This window comes from Arvicola amphibius, chromosome 1 (genome assembly GCF_903992535.2).
Source record: "Arvicola amphibius chromosome 1, mArvAmp1.2, whole genome shotgun sequence".
NCBI lineage: Eukaryota > Metazoa > Chordata > Mammalia > Rodentia > Cricetidae > Arvicola > Arvicola amphibius.
The window spans coordinates 93,261,048-93,278,977 of record NC_052047.1 but is presented as its reverse complement, the minus strand read 5'-3'; the positions used below and the strand labels follow the sequence as shown (position 1 = coordinate 93,278,977).

Sequence of the window (17,930 nt, the reverse complement as noted above, 5' to 3'; positions counted from 1 at the left end):
TCCTCTAACAGGTTCAGTGTGTTCAGATTGATATTGAGGTCTTTAATCCATTTGGACTTGAGTTTTGTGCATGGTGATAGACACGGATCTACTTTCATTGTTCTACAGGTTGACATCCAGTTATGCCAGCACCATTTGTTGAAGATGCTTTCTTTCTTCCATTGTGTGCTTTTAGCTCCTTTATCAAAATCAGGTGTTCATAGATTTGTGGGTTAAGATCTGGGTCTTCTATTCGATTCCATTGGTCGACTTCTCTATTTTTATGCCAATACCAAGCTGTTTTCAATACTGTAGCTCTGTAATAGAGTTTGAAGTCAGGGATGGTAATGCCTCCAGAAGTTCCTTTATTGTATAAGATTGTTTTGGCTATCCTGGGTTTCTTGTTCTTCCATATAAAGTTGATTATTGTCCTCTCAAGATCTGTGAAGAATTTTGATGGGATCTTTAAGGGGATTGCATTAAATCTATAGATTGCCTTTGGTAGTATTGCCATTTTTACTATGTTGATCCTCCCAATCCAAGAGCAAGGGAGATCCTTCCATTTTCTGGTGTCCTCTTCAATTTCTTTCTTCAAAGACTTAAAGTTCTTGTCAAATAGGTCTTTCACTTCCTTGGTTAGAGTTACCCCAAGATATTTTATGCTATTTGTGGCTATCGTGAATGGTGACGCTTCTCTGATTTCTTTCTCTGCTTCCTTATCCTTTGTATATAGGAGGGCGACTGATTTTTTGGAGTTGATCTTGTATCCTGCCACACTACTAAAGGAGTTTATCAGCTGTAGGAGTTCTTTGGTGGAGTTTTTCGGGTCGCTTATGTACACTATCATATCATCTGCAAATAATGAAAGTTTAACTTCTTCCTTTCCAATTCGAATCCCCTTGATCCCCTTGTTTTGTCTTATTGCTATTGCTAGAACTTCAAGAACTATATTGAAGAGATAAGGAGAGAGTGGACAGCCTTGTCGAGTTCCTGAATTTAGTGGTATGGCCTTGAGTTTCTCTCCATTTAATTTGATGTTAGCTGTCGGCTTGCTGTAAATAGCCTTTATTATATTTAGGAATGACCCCTGTATCTCTAATCTCTCCAAGACCTTTATCATAAAGGGGTGCTGAATTTTGTCAAATGCTTTTTCTGCATCTAATGAGATGATCATATGGTTTTTATCCTTCAGTTTATTCATATGGTGGATTACATTGATAGATTTTCGTATGTTGAACCAGCCCTGCATCTCTGGGATGAAGCCTACTTGATCATAGTGGATAATTTTTCTAATGTGTTCTTGGATTCGGTTTGCCAGTATTTTATTGAGAATTTTTGCATCGATGTTCATAAGTGAGATTGGCCTGTAATTCTCTTTCTTGGTTGAGTCTTTGTGTGGTTTAGGTATCAGGGTAATTGTAGCTTCATAAAAGGAATTTGGCAATGACTGTTCTGTTTCTATATTATGAAACACCTTAAGGAGTATAGGTATTAGGTCTTCTTGGAAGTTCTGGTAGAATTCTGCATTGAACCCATCAGGTCCTGGGCTCTTTTTGGTAGGGAGGTTTCTGATAACAGTTTCTAATTCTTCGCGACTAACAGGACGATTTAGAGCATTTACCTGGTCCTGGTTTAACTTTGGTACATGGTACTTATCTAAAAAAGTGTCCATTTCTTTTACATTTTCCAATTTTGTGGCATACAGGCTTTTGTAGTAAGATCTAATGATTCTTTGGATTTCCTCTGTGTCTGTGGTTATGTCCCCTTTTTCATTTCTGATCTTATTAATTTGCGTGTTCTCCCTCTGCCGTTTGATTAGTTTGGCTAAGGGTTTGTCAATCTTGTTGATTTTCTCCAAGAACCAGCTTTTTGTTTCATTGATTCTTTGGATTGTTTTCTGTGTTTCTATTTTGTTGATTTCTGCCCTCAGTTTGATAATTTCCAGTCTTCTACTCCTTAGGTGAGTCTGCTTCTTTCTTTTCTAAAGCTTTCAGGTGTGCTGTTAAGTCTCCAATGTGTGCTTTCTCCGTTTTTTTTAAGTGGGCACTTAGTGCTATGAATTTTCCTCTTAGCACTGCTTTCATAGTGTCCCATAGGTTTGAGTATGTTGTGTCTTTGTTTTCATTAAATTCAAGAAAGACTTTAATTTCTTTCTTTATTTCTTCCTTGACCCAGCTGTGGTTCAGTAGTTGACTGTTCAGTTTCCATGAGTTTGTAGGCTTTCTGGGGGTAGCATTGTTGTTGAATTCTAATTTTAATCCATGGTTATCCGATAAGATACAGGTGGTTACTAATATGTTTTTGTAACTGTGGAAGTTTGCTTTGTTACCGAGTATGTGGTCAATTTTCGAAAAGGTTCCATGAGCCGCAGAGAAGAAGGTATATTCTTTCCTGTTTGGGTGGAATGTTCTATAGATGTCTGTTAAGTCCATTTGGTTCATTACCTCTATTAAGTCTCTTAATTCTCTGTTAGGTTTCTGTCGAATTGACCTGTCCATTGGTGAAAGAGGAGTGTTGAAGTCTCCCACTATCAGTGTGTTTGGTTTGATGGCTGTCTTGAGTTCTAATAATGTTCTTTTATATAAGTGGGTGCTTTTGTATTAGGGGCATAGATATTCAGGATTGAGACTTCATTCTGATAGATTTTTCCTGTTATGAGTATAAAGTGTCCCTTTCCATCTCTTCTGATTGATTTTAGTTTGAAGTCAACTTTGTTAGAAATTAGTATGGCCACACCGGCTTGTTTCTTAGGTCCATTTGTTTGATAGACCTTTTCCCAACCCTTTACTCTGAGTAGATGTCTGTCTTTGTGGTTGAGGTGTGTTTCTTGTAAACAGCAGAATGTTGGATCCTGTTTTCGTATCCAGTCTCTTAGCCTGTGCCTTTCTATAGGTGAATTGAGTCCATTGATATTAAGTGATATTAATGACCAGTGGATGTTAACTCCGGTTGTCATTTTTTATTTGGTAGTAGAGATTGTGTGTTTCCTTTCTTTGAGATGTGCTGTTGAAGGGTCACTAGATGTCTGAGTTATTCTGGGCAATGTTGGACTCCTTTGATTGTGAATTTCCTTCTATTACTTTCTGTAAGGCTGGATTTGTGGCTATGTATTGTTTAAATTTGTTTTTATCCTGGAATATTTTTTTTTCTCCATTTATAGTGAATGAAAGCTTGGCTGGGTATAGTAATCTAGGCTTGCATCCATGGTCTCTTAGTTTCTGCAAAACATCTATCCAGGACCTTCTGGCTTTCATGGTTTCCATAGAGAAGTCAGGTGTTAGTCTGATAGGTTTTCCTTTATATGTTACTTGACCTTTTTCCTTTGCAGCTCTTAATATTCTTTCTTTATTCTGTATGTTTTGTGTTTTGATTATAATATGGCGGGGGGATGTTTTTTTTGATCCAGTCTATTTGGTGTTCTGTAAGCTTCTTGAACCTTAATAGGAATATCTTTCTTTAGGTTTGGGAAGTTTTCTTCTATAATTTTATTAAATATATTTTCTGGGCCATTGAGCTGTAATTCTTCTCCTTCTTCTATGCCTATTATTCTTAGGTTTGGTCTTTTTATTGTGTCCCAGATTTCCTGAATGTTTTGTGATGAGAATTTGTTGGATTTGCTGTTTTCTTTGATCATTGCATTTATTTTCTCTATGGTATCTTCAGAATCTGAGATTCTTTCTTCTATCTCTTGTATTCTGTTGGTTATGCTTGTTTCTGTAGTCTCTGTTCGTTTACATAGATTTTCCATATCCAGCTGGCCCTCGGGTTGTGTTTTCTTCCTTGCCTCCATTTCAGTTTTCAAGTCTTGCACTGTTTCCCTTATCTGTTTGATTGTTTTTTCTTGGTTTCCTAGGATATAACTTACAGATTTACTCAATTCTTCAAACTTTTTGTTATTCTTCTCGTCCATTTCCTTAAGGGAGTTTTTCACCTCCTGTTTAAGGGACTCTATTACTTTCATAAAGTCAATTTTTTCTACTTCTTCTTGATTAGTGTGTTCAAGTCCTCCTGTTATAACTTCGTTGGATTCTGGTGCTTTCATGTTGTTTTTCAAATTGTTGGAGGAATTCTTGCATTGGCGCCTGCCCATTTCTTCCTCTGAATAATCCCCTTTGGGTCTTCTTTTACTTTTTTTTTTTTTTTTTTTTTTTTTTTTTTTTTTTTGGTTTTTCGAGACAGGGTTTCTCTGCAGCTTTAGAGCCTGTCCTGGAGCTAGCTCTTGTAGACCAGGCTGGTCTTGAACTCACAGAGATCCGCCTGCCTCTGCTTCCCGAGTGCTGGGATTAAAGGCGTGCGCCACCACCGCCCGGCTGGGTCTTCTTTTAGAAGTTCAATTTCCCCCAATGAATTCAATTCACTCAGCCCAATGAATGATGGATCCTCTGGCAGACTGTCAGGTCTCCTTGCAGGCCAAGCGGCTCGCTGACAAAGGGCCTGCCTTGCTGGGGGCAGGCTAATGAAGGAGGGGACCTCCCACCGGCCTGGGTGCACTCAATTCCAGGACCCCGGTGCCCAAACAGGCTGAGCTGTGGGATTTTGTGGCCCCAAAGAAGGGAGGATGAGGCGGGGTAGGGGGATCTGGGTGCAAGCTGGGAAGGGACAGGAAGAGAGAGGCAGTATCCAGGGAGAATAACCCCTGCAGGAAGAGCAGGAAGTGTGCGGGTGGGGGGGGGGAAGAGTTGGGGAATGTCGGTGGTCCCTCTCCGGGCAGCTGCCCGGTTCAGGCACTCACTCCTCACTCACCCCAATGAATGATGGATCCTCTGGCAGACTATCAATATACTGTTTTTATAACTTGCTTCTTTTTAACATTGCCTGGGTCGTTCCCCATAGCCTTTATTTTAATTATTTAATTTAATTTTAATTAATTTTAATTTATTTATTTTAATTCTGTTAAGCTTTATTTTTATTTCTGCATGTATGTGCATGCTGTCCTAGTCCTCTAAGAGGCCAGAGGATGGGGCAGATCCCTTTGAGCTGGAGATCTAGGCATATGGCCAAATGGTCCTGGATGTTGAGAACCAACCTCAGGTCCTCTGCCAGAGCAGCCCACAGTTGTAACATTTGAGCCTACTCTGCAGCCACTGCAGGTTTCTGAAGCTGGTGAGTCATTAGCCGTGGAGATGGTTTTATGCAGCTTTTCTTTCCTCATACTGAGCTTGCCAGCCAAAGAGCACCCACTCAGTGCACCCTTGAAAATGGCAGGAGACACTCTAGAATTCTTGGTTCTGGTCTTCGTGACTGGCTTCATGGTCACAAGTAAGATGGGGTAAATAAAATGAAATCGCCAGATATTTGTGTGCTGGAATTTGGAGATGTTTGCCCCCAGCAGGGTCATCTTGGAAGGGAAAGCCATCTTCAGGCACCCATCACCTTCTGCTTTCTGGTGTTTTTATCAATTATTTACAAGTTGTGACAGTAGTACCACATACACCTTGAACCCATTCATGAGCTGTCAGCTGAGCTGATATATGAACTAGAACTGTCCACCCATTATATAATCACCATTAGCATGCACCTTCACCTTCTATTTTCCAAGTTTAGATAGAAACGAGTAGCCATTTTTAGTCTGTACAAAGTTGTAGTTCTTTTTATTCCTCTCAAGATACTGTACAAGGACTGTTCATTTACATTTTGCCTTCTAGAATTTTAAATGGATTGGATAGTGTATAATTAGATATTAGGTATTTTGATTTTGCTGAAATAGCATTGGAAATACAAAGTACAGCTCATGAAACTGGGAAAAAATTGGTAAATAAAGTTCTTTTTCCAGCTAGGTCCTCGCCTAGTTTGTGAAGTTAGCATTTTCATAGCTTCTCATAGTCCTCATCAAGAAATGGAGGGAATTTAAGATTAGACAGATTATGAATTCCTCACCTCAAACTTCAGGGTCATTATCAGGCAATGGGGGCTACGTTTTTAGAGGAGGTTCCCGTAAGGGAACAGTGGGAACTGTCACCAGCTAAGTTGTCAGTGGCACTATGCTGTTCTCTCTTTAGTTGTAATAATATTGGTTGGCATATTCTGCTTCTTGATCATGAGGCTCTGCTCTCAGGAAAGCAAGATGATATAGAGGTGGGAAGTGTATGTGTAAATACAGGCATATCCTTCTGATCAGTCTGCCCAGCACACTGCACTTCTAATTAACATGCCTGGCCCATCATGCTCCTAAATATTCTCTAGAGTCACAACATTGAACTGTAAAGTACCATACCATGGGTAGCCAGTAGCTGATGTGTCTGCACTTGCCATGTCTCCTTGTATGTCCTGATTCTGTACAGAGATCCTAGAGGGTTATATGAGACTTCACTTTTCAATTCAATGTAATGTGCCGGTAAACAGCACCTTCCATGGCCTGCGCATTAGCTCAGGTTCTACCTTGCATGAGTTCCTGCCATGCCTTCCTTCCTGAGCATGGGGAGCAGCAGCCCTTCTGAGGAAACATAATTATTGTTGACCTCGTCATAGAATGAGCACACCTGAGCTGCTTTATCGTCACCATGGAAGGCAGATTTGCTAACTTAGAAAGCCCTAGTTTCTCTAGTGTCTTCTTGAAGGTTTGTTGTTTCCACTTACCAGGCAGGTGTAGGAGGCTTCTGGAGTTAATGCTGTAAAGAGCTTAGCATCTGTGTTCCTACTACATTTGCATATGAATGACACAGTGTTTGAGTCGCCTGTGTTTGTTAGTGAGGCCATCATTACTGGGCTCGCTGGTCTTGTTGGTCAACACTGAGCATATCTGAACTGTGTTCTTATTTCTGTTTGTGCTCATGTTATGTTGATCTTTTTATTCTTTCTCCGATACTATAGTTTTTATTTTAGTTGTATTTGAAGTTTTCAAGTCTGATAATGTCACTGTGTGCTATTAATTCAGTCTTATGTTGATTGTTTTTTCATTCATGACGACCTTTTGTCATCTGTTTTCTATCGTTGATAGCATAAAATTTTAGATGTTTTATTGGACTTTTGTTGAATCCGTAGTTCAAAATAAGAATTTTTGTCATATACTGTTGAAATGATTGCTTTCTTTTCAAGGTTGGCTCAGTTCCCTGCTAAAACTAGCCCATCCTCAATCAAAACAAAAGTCCTGGTGGGAATCTACACTTCTCAAAGTTTAAATATGCACTGTTACACCATTTCTTTAAAAAGACACTTTAATTAGGTTAGCATGAATATAGGAGGAGCTGGCACCTATGGCCTAGGAAGATCCAACACAGCAAAGGAGTAGAGAAAAGAATTCCATGGCCTCAAGCAGAGACAGTTGAATCCGTTCATGTGTCTTACCACACAGATTTTAACTGTAGAAGACAATCATTGTCATCCAAGTGTTTCACCTTCCTCTCAGTCCCCAGACACAATATTTTGCTTGGCACCATTTTTATCCCAGTTGAGATTGGTTTGAGCTGCTATCAGACAGATTTGTGATTCCATGTTGGCTGGAATTTAAGAATTCATTCAGAATCCAACTAGCTAAAGTAGTTAAATTGAATTTAAAACCTTGGTAGTCTTGGGTGACCCATCCATCCAGTTAGAAATGCAGTTTCCAGATGGCATCATATACAACAGTCACATTTAAGGACATGTGAGGCTGCTTTCATTGCTTCCACCAGACCTGATCCTGGGTTCCCCGGGTTCTCTGCAGACTGGGGAGGGAGGGAAATAAAGAATCATGCCTTGCTCTCACAGAAAAGATAGGGACTTAAACCTAACTTTGGAGGTCTTATATTGTTTAATCTCTTAGACGTGACAGAGAAAGTTAAATTGAGGAAGCCTGAAACCCAGCAGGAAGTACTTGGAATAAACATTTTCTTTTTTTTTTTGTTTTCTATCTTTGTTTCTCTCTGTCTCTCTGTCTCTGTTTCTCTCTCTCTTTATTCCTCTCTGCCTCATTTCCTCCCTCTCTCTCTTCTTTCTTACTCCCTGTTTTCCCTCTATTTCTTTCCCTCTTTTCCTCTTGAGCTCTTTCTACTTAGGTTATATTTCTTTCGGGGTTTATATTTGCCTCAAGATTGTTAGCCTTCTATCTTTGAATGCTTGGTTTCCATACAGTGGAACTAATTATGTAAAATTAGGAGGTCTGCCCTTGTGGGAGTGGATGTGTATTGTTTGTTAAGGTATATCACTATACATGGGCAATGAGGTTTCAAAAGACCAGTGCAAGACAAGTGTTTGTTTCTGCCTGCTTCTCTGTGCATTAGGATATTATTTTTAGTCACATACATGCTTACCTTGATGTCATTCATGGTGATAATGGGCTGATCTTCTGTGTAATCAAGCCCCAGTTTAAAAGCCTGGCAATATAACAGTCACCATGGTCATGGTGATCCTTCACAGCAATAGGACAGTGACTAAGATAGATGTTTTGTGTAATATTTTGGCATATTGTCTGTATGTATTCTTCCCATATCCTGTGAGAATGAGGAAGGCTAAATTAAAGAGTCATGGATTGTCTTGACACAACCTTTAGTCTGTGGCTTGGTTATTACTGATGACTCATGCAGATCTGTAGAGGAAAAGAGCAACAAAAGGGGCAGATATTAATGAAACCTGTGTGATTTGGCAAGAAAAACAGCAATAGGCAGTTTCAGAGGGAGTCATGAGCTGAAACAGAGGCAGTCATTGTCAGGGAGGTTAGGGTCATTAAAGAGAGGGTACCTGCTCTTTGGAAATATAGAAAAGGTGTTGCAGCGGAACTGTACACCTCAGTAAAGAGCCTAAAATGAGGAAGAAAAGGCAACATGTTTGCTAATCCCAGAAACCAACTTTATACAGAATTTGTTAGGGATCTGTTCCAATAGGACAGGGCAAATCTGAAACTAGAAACTAGAAAATGTAGACATGTCATCTGTGTGTCACATTTTCTTGAAAGAAAATTTAAAGGTCATGGGTTTTTCCTCTGGGCTTTCAGTTCAGCACGGTTGTAACCATCTCTGGCAGTCAAGAACACAATGAGGAGGCTGTAATAGTTCATCGTATGAAGGTGTGAAAATGAAGAATGGGTTGTAGATGTTGAGATACCCAAGCTTTGAGACACCTACCATAAATAGCTACAGATAGGCAGTGGAATTAGCCAATGAGAAAGATGTGGGAAAAGTTTCAGAGAGAGTCATCTAAGCCCTTTGAAACTGAAGTTCCAGGTGCCTGACACGGATGGGCAGGGTTTAGTGTTTGCCAGCAGGTTTTCAGTCTTGCCTTGGTCCAATCTTTCCTCACTTCTTTGGAAAGAAAATGGGTAAGCTGATCATATCATGTCCTATGTCAAAATGTGGTGGGTTGAATGAAAAATCTCCCAAGTAGGAAGATGAATTTGATACTTTGTCTCTGGTTTGTGCTTTCCACTGTGGTGCGTATGGTACCTTTAGGATGGAGGAGACTTTCTAGAGTATGTTATTTGAGAATTAGCATTGAGTGTTTATACCCCTACCACACTAGTTTTCTTTCTGTGGTTGAAAGTTAGCCCCTCCCTTCCTTCTCCTGCATCCACAGCATTACCATTATAACAGGCGCCATCCTTAAATAACCTAAGGTAAATAGAAGCAGTTGCTTTTCCTTGCTAAGCCATTAGTCTGCCGGGATATTTTTGTTTTTATATTTTGGGCTGATTGTACAAATGAAGCATTTGCTTTTGTGCTGAGCTATACCCACTTCTTTACTTTTAAACTTTGGCAGAAAATACCATTTTTTTCCCATCAGGATGGCATGCATTCATGACATTAATACTGATCTCCTGAATGATTGCATTGCAGGTGTGTAACAGTCTCAATATCTTTATGCATGCCTTGATTTGGTTTCATTTTTGAAATATGTGCATGAATCTTTATATATATATATAATATATACGAATATATTGTATGTATATAAATGCATATGCATGTGTACTGTGTATGTGCTTCATGTTTACTGAAGTCTGAAGACAACATTGAACTTTCTTTCTTTCTTTTTTGTTTTTGTTTTTTGAGACAGGGTTTCTCTGTGTAGTTTTGGAGTCTGTCCTGGAATTCGATCTGTGGACCAGGCTGGCCTCGACTCACAGAAATCCACCTGCCTCTGCCTCCCGAGTGCTGAGATTAAAGGTGTGCGCCACCACTGTCCAGCTGGACTCTCTTGAACTGCAGTCACAAACTGTTGGGACCACCAAGCGAGTGCTGGGGATTGATGCAGGTCCTGTGTAAAAGCAACAGGTGATTTTTAACTTTTTATCCATCTTTATATTCAACTGGGTTTGTTTGTTTTCTTTTATTTTCTAGTATCAGCTTTACTTCACTAAAGTTTTTGAGAACACTTTTAATCTGTCAGTCACAAACTTATTAAAAATGCATTCCTTCATGTGAATATTATATTAGCCTTAGAGTTTAAATGAGGTACTTCAGTTTTCTGAAAGGCAAGTACATTTCTGGAGGGAACATGTAACTCATTGGTGGTCTCTCAGTTGTATTTTTTTAAATGTGTTTAAGGCAGGGTCTCAGTATGCACTTTTGGCTGTCCTTTAACTCTCTACACAAACCAGGCCAACTGAAAATCAGAGGTTCACCTGTCTTTGCCTCCTGAGTTTTGGGGTTAAAGGTGTACACCACTATGCCCATATCATTTATCTTTCTTTGATAACAGGAATTTTGATATAATTTTGCTGATGCTTACTCAATACTTTTCCTGTTTGCATGTTTTTTTTCTATATGTAAGTCAGCATTTCTCTTGCAATGCCATATACTATTGAGAAGGCCCAGAAATGAGAGAATCATGATCCTCCTTTTCTATTTCCTTCTAAAACGACTGTGTGATTGCATTTGAAATTCTGTGATATGAAATAAATTTGTTGAGTGTGTAGAATTATGTAAATATATTCCCAATGTGAAGTGTACAGTTACAAAGCATTCAGTTTCACCATTTCTAGTACATATCTGTATGGCATATTTTAGGATGCAGTGACCTATGAGGATGTCCTAGTGAACTTTAGTAAGGAAGAGTGGACTTTGCTGGATCCTTCCCAGAAGAGTCTCTACAGAGATGTGATGCTGGAAACCTGGGAGAACCTCACTGCTATAGGTAAGAATGTGAGTTTTCCTTCACTGTGTAGCTTAAGAGGATAAACCTTTCTTGGACATTGGTGTTCCACTGTGATATTGACTATGAGAGAGGGAGAATGTTGTAAGGTTCACTGAAGATAATAGCTCAAAATTTGCATAATTTCGAATAATATACATTTCTGATACTACATTTTAGGCTACAGATGGGAAGACCAGAATACTGAAGATCATTGTCAAAGTTCTAGAAGACATGGAAGGTAATTTTCCCATGCAAAGTGATACATTTGTGCCTGAACAGATTTTAATGTGCCTGATATTTAATGAAACCAACACTATAAATTCTCAGAACATCAAGTACCTCAATTTCAGGTAGCTGATCTGTGCTTGCGAGTCATCTCTCTAAGAAATAAGACAAGGAAATGATGCCTTAATGGATCTCACCATAATAATCGTAGCTCTCTGAGATCCATGTTGTAGAACCATCCATCCATTTCATTCTGTTCACGAACTGTAAAGTCATTCATGTTCATTAGGGAATTAGGGTGTGTCCAAGTTCTTCTATAAACAAATTATCCCTTAATTAAGCCAGTGTTACTCATGTAAATTACCATAATTTAGTGAGAGGGGCAGTTTATGAGAATTAAGAAGGTGGTTGTGATAGAGAAATCTTAATCCCTTTACCACATCTCTATGAGGAACAGTAAGTTAAACTGTGAATGCAATGGGAAAACCTTTTGTTTGTTTTCTTCCTTTAAGGTATATCATCTGTCACTCTGGATACAAGCCATGTGAGCAAAAGAGATATGGAAAGAAGCATTGGAGCTCTGTCTCTCCCCGACAAAGCTATGTAGTAGTTCCCACTGTGGGAAGACATAGTTTTGATGATACAAGTATACAATTACTTGTATTTCCAGCTTCAATAGGAATACATCAACATGGTTACACTGGAGAAAAGCCTTCTGAGTTTACGGAATATGGAAATTCTTCTGTCTGTGCTGGTTCACATTGCCCATGTAATGTGACTCACACTACAAGAAAATGTTATGAATGCAAACCGTGTGGTAAAGCTCTGAGTTCTTCCAGTTCTCTTAAAAGAGATGAAAAAACTCATATGGGAAAAGGTTTCTATAAATGTGAGCCATGTACTGAAGGCTTTAACCATCATCATACGTGTCTTCAAACACAGAGAACACATAATAGAGAAGAACCCTGTGAATGTAAACAAGGTGATAAAACATTTAGATCTGATTCATCTTTGCAATTACACCAAAAGACTCATTGGAAAATAAAACCTTATGAACCTAATCAAAGTGATAAAGCCTTTGCATGTCACAGTTATTTTGAAGTACCAAGAACTCATGTTAAAAAGAAACAGTATAAATGTCGTCAATGTGGAAAAACCTTTGCTTGTCACAGTTATATTCAAATACATGAAAGAATTCATACTGGAGAGAAACCCTATGAATGTAAACAATGTGGGAAAACTTTTGCGTGTACCAGTTATCTTCAAATACATGAAAAAAGACATACTGGAAAGAAGCCCTATGAGTGCAATCAATGTAGCAAAGCCTTTGCAAGTACTGGTGATCTTCAAAGGCATAAAAGAAGTCATACTGGGGAGAAACCCTATGTGTGTAATCAATGTGGTAAAGCCTTTTCAGATCCCAGTAATTTTAAACAACATGAAAGAAATCATACTGGAGAGAAACCTTATGAATGTCATCAATGTGGTAAAGCCTTTGCAAGTAATGGTGATCTTCAAAGGCACGAAAGAAGTCATACTGGGGAGAAACCCTATGTATGTACTCAATGTGGTAAAGCCTTTGCTCGTAACAGTCATCTTCACAGGCATGAAAGAAGTCATACTGGAGAGAAACCCTATAAATGCCGTGAATGTGGTAAAGCCTTTTCATATCGCATTAATCTTCAAAGGCATGAACGAAGTCATACTGGGGAGAAACCTTATGTATGTAACCAATGTGGTAAGTCCTTTTCATCTGGCAGTTACCTTCAAATGCATGAAAGAAATCATACTGGAGAGAAGCCCTATGTATGTAATCAGTGTGGTAAAGCCTTTTCATCTTGCAGTTATCTTCAAATGCATGAAAGAAATCATACTGGAGAGAAACCCTATGTATGTAATCAGTGTGGTATAGCTTTTTCATCTCGCAGTAATCTTCAAAGGCATGAAAGAAGTCATACTGGAGAGAAACCCTACGAATGTAATCAATGTGGTAAAGCATTTGCACATAAATGTCACCTTAACAGTCATGAAAGAAGTCATACTGGAGAGAAACCCTATGAATGTAATCTGTGTGGGAAAGCTTTTGCTCGTAATAGTCATCTTCAAAATCATGAAAGAATACATACTAGAGAAAAATCCAATGAATGTAGTAAATGAAGTAAAGTTTGAATTGCAGATGAAGACACCATCCTTTTGGAGATGCCAGTACCATCCTTTTGGGATGCCCACCAAGATCATCAGTATTGTTGAACTGGAACCATTCAGAGCCTAGAAGAGAATTTGTGTGTACTGCTGAGAGCATAGCAAGAGGAGTGACTCAGGCACTTTGGCATAGCTCCGATGATTGTGAGTGGATCCCAGTTGTTGGGTGTTATTCATACTGTTGGAGTGAGGTTTTGCTTTTCTCCGATTGTGACTGTCGTGCTTCTTCTCTCTTGAAGGGAGAAGCTATTTAATTTTGATTTTTATATGAGCCATAGTTGAAAGACTTTTAAGAAATATTTTGGCTTTTTAGTGAGATTGAATATTTTTTGAAGAGAAAATTTTAATGTGCTTGAATTTGTAAAGATTATGGGACTTTTAGTAAAATTATTTATTTTTTTAATGTGAGTTCTTATAAATGAGTAAGAAAGGAAAGGTTGTAACTTTAATAGTTTGTGTGCCAAGTTGACAAATAGTTATTTGTACTGGTTAGTTGTATGTCAGCTTCACATGCAAACTCGATTATTGGAAAGAAGGGAAACTCAACTGAGAAAATGCCTCCATAAGATCCAACTGTAAGGCATTTTTTTTAGTGATAGATGGGGAAGGGTCCTAGGGTCTAGAAGAAAGCAGACTGAGCAAGCATACCTCCATGGCCTCTGCATCAGCCCCTGCCTCTCAGTTCCTGCCCTATTTAGGATTCTGTCCTGATTTCCTTCAATGGTGAATGGAAATATGGATGTGTAGGTCAAATAAATGATTTCCTTTCCAGCTTGCTTTTGGTCATGATGCTTCATTGCTGAAATGCCAAGAGATCTTGTCTTAAAAAATCAAAAAAAGGGGAGCATGCGGACAGATGTGTCCAGAGGACACAGTTTGAATTTCCAGCACACACATGGAAGGTCACAACTATCTGAAAGTCCTGTTCCATGGTATCCAACACCCTTACACAGACATACATATTTAAAAAAATGCATGTAAAATAAGAAATAATTATAGAAAGAACATATCACATTATGGAACTTTCCCTCACATAATCAGGACTTATCTCTACTCAACTAAATTTTTTATCTCATTCACATCAAGAGAACTGTGTTAACAATTACAATAAAAAGTAATGTTCAAAGTCCAATCACAGAGGGATAAAAATCTATTGAATTGTTCAAGGACCAAATAGTAGGGAATTTCATCACCTCCAAGTGATAGAAGACAGAAAGAGTAATGGTGCATCTTCATCTTCTACACTTTGATGACATCTTTGACAGTTGGGGATTTGACTCAGTAGTACTGCTGATGTTCAGTACCCATTTGGTCCCTAGCACCCACAACATAAGGCTCAGAACTACTTACAAAGACTTGACCTGGATGTCTGATACACTCTTCTGACATCAGAACTTGGGTACTGAACATCAGCAGTACTACTGAGTCAAATCCCCAACGGCAGGGTAAGAACACCTTCAACAACATAAAGAACATTATGGCACCATGAGAACCTAGTGGCCCTACAACAGGAATACCAGAACATCCTAACCCAGAAGAAGCAAAAGAAAATGACCTTAAATATATTTTTATGAAAATGATAGAGACCCTTAAAGATGAAATAAAAATTTCTCTTGAAGAAATGGAGAAAAGACAAACAAAAACTGGAAGAAATCAATAAATCTCTTTTTTTTTCTCATGGTTTATTTTTTTTATATTTAAAAATTTACATCTCCTTCCCTCCTCCTCCCCCCTCCCTCCCCTCCTCCTCCCCCTTCCCTCCCCTCCTTCTCCCCCTTCCCTCCCCTCCCCTCCACCCATACCTCCCCTCCCCTCCACCCATACCTCCCCTCCCTCCCTCTCCAGGCCAAGGAGCCATCAGGGTTCCCCACTCTATGCTAAGACCAAGGTCCTCCCAGCTCCCCCCAGGTCCAGGAAGGTGATCGACCAAGCTGAGGAGGCTCCCACAGAGCCCGTCCATGCAGAAAAATCAGAGCCCAGAGCCATTGTCCTTTGCTTCTCAGTCAGCCCCCGCTGTTGGCCACATTCAGAGAGACGGGTTTGGTCGCATGATCCATCAGTCCCATTCCAACTGGAGTTGGTGATCTCCCATTAGTTCTGTCCCACCGTCTCCATGAGAGAACGCACCCCTCTCGTTCCTGACTTTCTCCCTCATGTTCTCGCTCCTTCTGCTCCTCATCAGGACCTTGGGAGCTCAGTCCAGTGCTCCAATGTGGGGCTCAGTCATCTTCCCCATCTGTCGCCTGATGGAGGTTCCCTCACGGTCCTGACTTTCTTTCTCATGTTCTCTCTCCTTCTGCTCCTCATCAGGACCTTGGGAGCTCATTCCGGTGCTCCAATGTGGGGCTCTGTCATTTTCTTCATCTATCGTCAGGTGGAGGTTCTATGGTGATATGCAAGAAATTCATCAGTATGGCTATAGGAACTGGCCTTTTCAGGCTCCCTCTCCTCAGCTGCCCAAGGAACTAACTGGGGGCGTCTCCCTGGAAACCTGGGAACCCCTCTAGGGTCAAGTCTCTTGACAACCCTCAGGTAGCTCTTTAAATTAAGATATATGCTTCCCTGCTCCCATATCCACCCTTCCTATATCCCAAGCACCCCATTCCTCCGAGCTCCCCCCGTTCTCCCCTTCACACTTTTCTCTCCCCATCTTCCCTTGGCCCAGTCTTGCCCAACCCTCAAGTTCCCAATTTTGCCTGGCGATCGTGTCTACTTCCAATATCCAGGAGGATTACTATATCTTTTTTGGGAGTTCACCTTCTTATTATCTTCTCAAGGATCCCAAATTTATAGGCTCGATGTTCTTTAATTATGGCTAGAAACCGATTATGAGTGAGTACATCCCATGTTCATCTTTTTGGGTCTGGGTTACCTCACTCAGAATAGTGTTTTCTATTTCCATCCATTTGCCTGCAAAATTCAAGATGTCATTGTTTTTTACCGCTGAGTAGTATTCTAGCATGTATATATTCCACAGTTTCTTCATCCATTCTTCCACTGAAGGGCATCTAGGTTGTTTCCAGGATCTGGCTATTACAAATAATGCTGCTATGAACATAGATGAGCATATGCTTTTGTTGTATGATTGGGCATCTCTTGGGTAGATTCCCAATAGTGGAATTGCTGGGTCCTGGGGTAGGTTGATCCCGAATTTCCTGAGAAACCGCCACACTGCTTTCCAAAGTGGTTGCACAAGTGTGCATTCCCACCAGCAATGGATGAGTGTACCCCTTACCCCACAACCTCTCCAGCAAAGGTTATTATTGGTGTTTTGGATTTTAGCCAATCTGACAGGTGTAAGATGATATCTCAAAGTTGTTTTGATTTGCATTTCCCTGATAGCTAGGGAGGTTGAGCATGACCTTAAGTGTCTTTTGGCCATTCGAACTTCTTCTGTTGAGAATTCTCTGTTCAGTTCAGCGCCCCATTTTTTAATTGGGTTAATTGGCATTTTACCGTCTAGTCTCTTGAGTTCCTTATATATTTTAGAGATCAGACCTTTGTCAGTTGCAGGGTTGGTGAAGATCTTTTCCCAGTCAGTAGGCTGCCTTTGTGTCTTAGTGACAATGTCCTTTGCTTTACAGAAGCTGCTCAACTTCAGGAGGTCCCATTTATTCAATGTTGCCCTTAAAGTCTGTGCAGCTGGGGTTATGCATAGGAAACGGTTCCCTGTGCCCATTTGTTGTAGAGTATTTCCCACTTTCTCCTCTATCAAGCTCAATGTGTTCAAATTAATATTGAGGTCTTTAATCCATTTGGACTTGAGTTTTGTGCATGGTGATAGATATGGATCTACTTTCATTCTTCTACAGGTTGACATCCAGTTATGCCAGCACCATTTGTTGAAGATGCCCTCTTTCTTCCATTGTGTACTTTTGGCTCCTTTATCAAAAATCAGGTGTTCATAGGTTTGTGGTTTAAGATCCGGGTCTTCTATACGATTCCATTGGTCAACTTCTCTGTTTTTATGCCAATACCAAGCTGTTTTCAATACTGTAGCTTTATAATAGAGTTTGAAGTCAGGGATGGTAATGCCTCCAGAAGTACCTTTATTGTATAAGATTTTTTTGGCTATCCTGGGTTTCTTGTTTTTCCATATAAAGTTGATTATTGTCCTCTCAATCTCTGTGAAGAATTTTAATGGGACATTGATTGGGATTGCATTGAATCTATAGATTGCTTTTGGTAGAATTGCCATTTTTACCATGTTGATCCTCCCAATCCACGAGCAGGGGAGATCCTTCCATTTTCTGGTATCCTCTTCAATTTCTTTCTTCAAAGACTTAAAGTTCTTGTCAAATAGATCCTTCACTTCCTTGGTTAGAGATACTCCCAGATATCTTATGCTATTTGTGGCTATTGTGAAAGGTGATACTTCTCTGATTTCCCTCTCTGCTTCCTTATCCTTTGTGTATAAAAGGGCGACTGATTTTTTGGAGTTGATCTTGTAACCTGCCACGTTACTGAAGGAGTTTATCAGC

At 39.7% G+C, this 17,930-nt stretch overlaps 1 pseudogene; it reads left to right on the top strand.

The window, feature by feature from the left end:
* LOC119815614 overlaps positions 1 to 14,220 on the top strand; it is a 29,995-nt pseudogene extending 15,775 nt beyond the window's left edge.
* The last annotated feature ends 3,710 nt before the right edge of the window (positions 14,221 to 17,930 follow it).